Source organism: Rana temporaria, chromosome 3 (assembly GCF_905171775.1).
Source record: "Rana temporaria chromosome 3, aRanTem1.1, whole genome shotgun sequence".
Classification (NCBI taxonomy): Eukaryota; Metazoa; Chordata; class Amphibia; order Anura; family Ranidae; genus Rana; species Rana temporaria.
In genome coordinates this window covers 305,633,321-305,639,885 of record NC_053491.1, presented here as the reverse complement: position 1 = coordinate 305,639,885, position 6,565 = coordinate 305,633,321, and the positions used below count along the sequence as shown (strand labels likewise).

The following is a 6,565-nucleotide window of genomic DNA, read 5'->3' as shown; positions in this document are numbered from 1 at the left end:
AAGAGAGAGAGAGAGAGATCGAGATAGATAGGGAAAGAGAGAGAGAGATCGAGATAGATAGGGAAAGAGAGAGAGAGATCGAGATAGATAGGAAGAGAGAGAGAGAGATCGAGATAGATAGGGAAAGAGAGAGAGGGAAAGAGAGAGAGAGAGAACGAGATAGATAGGGAAAGAGAGGGAGAGAGATCGAGAGAGATCGGATAGATAGGAAAGAGAGAGAGAGAGATAGATAGGGAAGAGAGAGAGAGAGATCGAGATAGATAGGGAAAGAGAGGAGAGAGATAGATAGGGAAAGAGAGAGATCGAGATAGATAGGGAAAGAGAGAGAGAGATCGAGATAGATAGGGAAAGAGAGAGAGAGAGAAATCGAGATAGATAGGAAAAAAGAAAGAGAGGGAAAGAGAGAGAGAGAGATCGAGATAGATAGGGAAGAGAGAGAGATCGAGATAGATAGGGAAAGAGAGAGAGAGAGATCGAGATAGATAGGGAAAGAGAGAGAGAGATCGAGATAGATAGGGAAGAGAGAGCGAGAGAGATCGAGATAGATAGGGAAAGAGAGAGAGAGAGATAGAGGGGATTTGCTATGGACTGGTTGCTATGGACGGTTACTATGGACTGTTGCTATGGACTGGTTGTTATAGAGGGTTCCTATGGTCTGGTCGCTATGGACATTGCTATGTACTGGTTGCTATGGACGTTGCTATGGATGGTTGCTATGGACTGGTTGCTATGGACTGGTTGCTTGGGTTTCTATGGACTGGTTGCTATGGACTGGTTGCTATGGATGGTTGCTATGGACTGGTTGCTATGGACTGTTGCTTTGGATGGTTTCTATGGACTGGTTGCTATGGACTGGTTGCTATGGAGGGTTGCTATGTACTGGTTGCTATGGACTGGTTGCTATGGACTGGTTGCTATGGACTGGTTGCTATAGACGGTTGCTATGAACTGGTTGCTATGGACTGGTTGCTATGGACAGGTTGCTTTGGATGATTGCTATGGACAGTTGCTATGGACTGGTTGTTATGGACGGGTTGCTATGGAGGGTTGCTATGGACTGGTTGCTATAGAGGGTTGCTATGGACTGGTTGCTATGGACTGTTGCTATGGACCGGTTGCTATGGACTGTTGCTATGGATGGGTTGCTATGGACTGGTTGCTATGGACTGGTTGCTTTGGATGGTTGCTATGGACTGTTGCTATGGACTGGTTGCTATGGAATGGTTGCTATGGAGGGTTGCTATTGACTGATTGCTATGAGGGTTGCTATGGACTGGTTGATATGGAGGGTTGCTATGGACTGGTTGCTATGGACTGGTTGCTATGGACTGGTTGCTTTGGATGGTTGCTATGGACTGGTTGCTACGGACGGTTGCTATGGACTGGTTTGCTATGGGCTGGTTGCTATGGAGGGTTGCTATGGACTGGTTGCTATGGACTGGTTACTATGGACTGGTTTCTATGGACGGTTTGTTATGGACTGGTTGCTATGGACTGGTTGCTATGGATGGTTGCTATGGACTGGTTAGTATGGACCGGTTGCTATGGACTGGTTGCTATGGACTGGTTGCTATGGATGGTTACTATGGACTGGTTGCTATGGACAGGTTGTTTTGGATGGTTGCTATGGACAGTTGCTATGGATGGTTGCTATAGGGGAATAGAGAGAGAGCGAGAGAGAGATCGAGATAGATAGGGAAAGAGAGAGATCGACATAGATAGGGAAAGAGAGAGAGAGATCGAGATAGATAGGGAAAGAGAGAGATAGAGATCGAGATAGATAGCTAAAGAGAGAGAGAGCGAGAGATAGATAGGGAAAGAAGAGAGAGAGATGGAGATAGATAGGGAAAGAGAGAGAGAGATCGAGATAAATAGGGAAAGAGAGAGAGAGAGATCGAGATAGATAGGGAAAGAGAGAGAGAGATAGATAGGGAAAGAGAGAGAGAGAGAGAGATCGAGATAGATAGGGAAAGAGAGAGAGATCGAGATAGATAGGGAAAGAGAGAGAGAGAGATTGAGATAGATAGGGAAAGAGAAGAGAGATCGAGATAGATAGGGAAAGAAGAGAGAGATCGAGATAGATAGGGCAAGAGAGAGAGAGATCGAGATAGATAGGGGAATAGAGAGAGAGATCGAGATAGATATGGAAAGAGAGAGAGAGCTCGAGAGAGATCGACATAGATAGGGAAAGAGAGAGAGAGATCGAGATAGATAGGGAAAGAGAGAGAGAGAGATCGAGATAGATAGGGAATGAGAGAGAGAGAATGAAAGATTGAGATAGATAGGGAAGAGAGAGATCGAAATAGATAGGGAAAGAGAGAGATAGAAATAGATAGGGAAAGAGAGAGATAGAGAACGAGATAGATAGGGAAAGAGAGAGAGAGAGAAATCGAGAGAGATCGAGATAGATAGGGAAAGAGAGAGAGAGATAGATAGGGAAAGAGAGAGATCGAGATAGATAGGGAAAGGAGAGAGAGAGATCGAGATAGATAGGGAAAGAGAGAGAGAGATCGAGATAGATAGGAAAGAGAGAGAGAGATCGAGATAGATAGGGAAAGAGAGAGAGAGATCGAGATAGATAGGAAAGGGGGAGAGAGATCGAGATAGATAGGGAAAGAGAGAGAGAGAGAGAAATCGAGATAGATAGGAAAAAAAGAGAGAGAGGGAAAGAGAGAGAGAGAGAGATCGAGATAGATAGGGAAAGAGAGAGAGAGATCGAGATAGATAGGGAAAGAGAGAGAGAGAGAAAGAGAGATCGAGATAGATAGGGAACGAGAGAGAGAGAAAGAGAGATCGAGATAGATAGGGAAAGAGAGAGAGAGATCGAGATAGATAGGGAAAGAGAGAGAGAGAGATAGATAGGGAAAGAAAGAGACATAGATAGGGAAAGAGAGAGAGAGAGATCGAGATAGATAGGGAAAGAGATAGAGAGATCGAGATAGATAGGGAAAGAGAGAGAGAGATAGATAGGGAAAGAAAGAGACATAGATAGGGAAAGAGAGAGAGAGAAAGATAGGGAAATAGAGAGAGAGGGAGAGAGAGATCGACATAGATAGGGAAAGAGAGAGAGAGAGATCGAGATAGATAGGCAAAGAGAGAGAGAGAGATTGAGATAGATAGGGAAAGAGAGAGAGAGAGAGATCAAGATAGATAGGGAAAGAGAGAGAGAGAGATCGAGATAGATAGGGAAAGAGAGAGAGAGATCAAGATAAATAGGGAAAGAGAGAGAGAGAGATCAAGATAGATAGGGGAAGAGAGAGAGAGAGAGATCGAGATAGATAGGGAAAGAGAGAGAGAGCGAGAGAGAGATCGAGATAGATAGGGAAAGAGAGAGAGAGAGAGATAGGGAGAGAGAGAGAGAGAGAGATCGAGATAGATAGGGAAAGAGAGAGAGAGAGATCGAGATAGATAGGGAAAGAGAGAGAGAGAGATCGAGATAGATAGGGAAAGAGAGAGAGAGAGATCAAGATAGATAGGGAAAGAGAGAGAGAGGGAAAGAGAGAGAGAGATCGAGATAGATAGGGAAAGAGAGAGAGAGAGAGAGAGAAAGAGAGAGAGATCGAGATAGATAGGGAAAGAGAGAGAGAGAGAGATTGAGATAGATAGGAAAGAGAGAGAGAGAGATAGATAGGGATAGAGAGAGAGAAAGAGAGAGAGATCGAGATAGATAGGGAAGAGAGAGAGAGAGATCGAGATAGATAGGGAAAGAGAGATAGAGAGAGAGATAGATAGGGAAAGAGCGAGAGAGAGATCGAGATAGATAGGGAAAGAGCGAGAGAGAGAGATAGATAGGGAAAGAGCGAGAGAGAGATCGAGATAGATAGGGGAAAGAGCGAGAGAGAGAGATAGATAGGGAAAGAGAGAGAGAGAGAAAGAGATAGAGAGAGAGAAAGAGAGAGAGAGAGAGAGAGAGAGAAAGAGAGAGAGAGAGAGAGAGAGATAGATAGGGAAAGAGCGAGAGAGAGAGATATTGAGATAGATAGGGAAAGAGAGAGAGAGAGAGAGATCGAGATAGATAGGGAAAGAGAGAAAGAGATTGAGATAGATAGGGAAAGAGAGAGAGATCGAAATAGATAGGGAAAGAGAGAGAGAGATCGAGATAGATAGGGAAAGAGAGAGAGAGAGATAGATAGAGAAAGATAGAGAGAGAGAGAGAGATAGATAGGAAAGAGGGAGAGAGAGAGATGGAGAGAGATAGGGAAAGAGAGAGAGATCGAGATTGATGGGGAAAGAAAGAGAGAGAGAGATCGAGATAGATAGGGAAAGAGAGAGAGAGAGATCGAGATAGATAGGGAAAGAGAGAGAGATCGAGATAGATTGGGAAAGAGAGAGAGAGATCGAGATAGATAGGGAAAGAGCGAGAGAGAGATCGAGATAGATAGGGAAAGAGCGAGAGAGAGAGATAGATAGGGAAAGAGAGAGAGAGAAGAAAGAGATAGAGAGAGAGAAAGAGAGAGAGAGAAAGAGAGAGAGAGAGATAGATAGGGAAAGAGCGAGGAGAGAGAGATTGAGATAGATAGGGAAAGAGAGAGATAGAGAGATCGAGATAGATAGGGAAAGAGAGAAAGAGATTGAGATAGATAGGGAAAGAGAGAGAGATCGAAATAGATAGGGAAAGAGAGAGAGAGATCGAGATAGATAGGGAAATAGAGAGAGAGATAGATAGAGAAAGAGAGAGAGATCGAGATAGATAGGGAAAGAGAGAGAGAGAGAGAGATGGAGAGAGATAGGGAAAGAGAGAGAGATCGAGATAGATGGGGAAAGAAAGAGAGAGAGAGATCGAGATAGATAGGGAAAGAGAGAGAGAGAGATCGAGATAGATAGGGAAGAGAGAGAGAGAGATCGAGATAGATAGGGAATGAGAGAGAGAGAAAGAGAGATCGAGATAGATAGGGAAAGAGAGAGATCGAGATAGATAGGGAAAGAGAGAGAGAGAGAACGAGATAGATAGGGAAAGAGAGGGAGAGAGGTCGAGAGAGATCGAGATAGATAGGGAAAGAGAGAGAGAGAGATAGATAGGGAAAGAGAGAGAGAGAGATCGAGATAGATAGGGAAGAGAGAGAGAGAGATAGATAGGGAAAGAGAGAGATCGAGATAGATAGGGAAAGAGAGAGAGAGATCGAGATAGATAGGGAAAGAGAGAGAGAGAAATCGAGATAGATAGGAAAAAAGAAAGAGAGTGAAAGAGAGAGAGAGAGATCGAGATAGATAGGGAAAGAGAGAGAGATCGAGATAGATAGGGAAAGAGAGAGAGAGAGATCGAGATAGATAGGGAAAGAGAGAGAGAGATCGAGATAGATAGGGAAAGAGAAGCGAGAGAGATCGAGATAGATAGGGAAAGAGAGAGAGAGAGATAGAGGGGATTTGCTATGGACTGGTTGCTATGGACGGTTACTATGGACTGGTTGCTATGGACTGGTTGTTATAGAGGATTGCTATGGTCTGGTTGCTATGGACAGTTGCTATGGACTGGTTGCTATGGACGGTTGCTATGGATGGTTGCTATGGACTGGTTGCTATGGACTGGTTGCTTTGGATGGTTTCTATGGACTGGTTGCTATGGACTGGTTGCTATGGATGGTTGCTATGGACTGGTTGCTATGGACTGGTTGCTTTGGATGGTTTCTATGGACTGGTTGCTATGGACTGGTTGCTATGGAGGGTTGCTATGTACTGGTTGCTATGGACTGGTTGCTATGGACTGGTTGCTATGGACTGGTTGCTATAGACGGGTTGCTATGGACTGGTTGCTATGGACTGGTTGCTATGGACAGGTCTCTTCGGCAGCACATATACTAAAATTGGAACGATACAGAGAAGATTAGCATGGCCCCTGCGCAAGGATGACACGCAAATTCGTGAAGCGTTCCATATTTCTAAAGGTTAGAAGCTTGATCCATACCACTAATATTGTGTCAGTTTATGTTATCTACCTGCTGTGGATTTCCTTCTTTGATGTGCCGTGGTGAACGATGTCTCTACCGTTTGAGTCTTTTTTCATTTTACCATTTTTTACTTTGGACAATTCCTTGCTGTGTACTAATTTTATGAGATTTGGACTATCTCCTTGTTTATGTCAAAAACTTTTTTGATTGAGAATTTTAAATAAATCTCTACACTATGAGGAGGTGTTTTCTCCCTCTTTTCTCATATCACTTATGAAATTGGGAGTTCTCCCCCTGCATCATCCATGTGACGTTCCTGTGGCTGCTGCTACCAACTTTCTCCTGGGATCCATCCGGAATATCGGAATTGGGATATCCATCTACCCATTGGTGCAACTGGAGGACGGCCAGCATACATAAGCCCTGAGGACCTACCCACCATACGGTGAGCTGTGGGTCAACTTAAGCTGGTAAGAGTACCTTAATTTTTATACATGCCAAGGAATTGAAGATGTGCATTTTCTGAGGGAAAGGATTCTCCATTGATGTGGAAGAAGTGTTTCCAGCTGAAGTGACGAACAGTCAACTTTGGGAAGTTTTGGAAGTTCCCCCTTCCCCCTTCCTTCTTTTCAGAACTTTTATTTGTGTTCATCTGCACTTATAATCACTTATCACTAAGA

General features: G+C 44.0%; 1 non-coding gene across 1 annotated transcript; it reads left to right on the top strand.

Moving 5' to 3' along the window:
* The first annotated feature begins 5,773 nt into the window (after window positions 1-5,773).
* LOC120934128 lies at window positions 5,774-5,878 on the top strand. The gene has a single exon (XR_005748280.1). It is a non-coding gene; the product is annotated as a U6 spliceosomal RNA (small nuclear RNA).
* The last annotated feature ends 687 nt before the right edge of the window (window positions 5,879-6,565 follow it).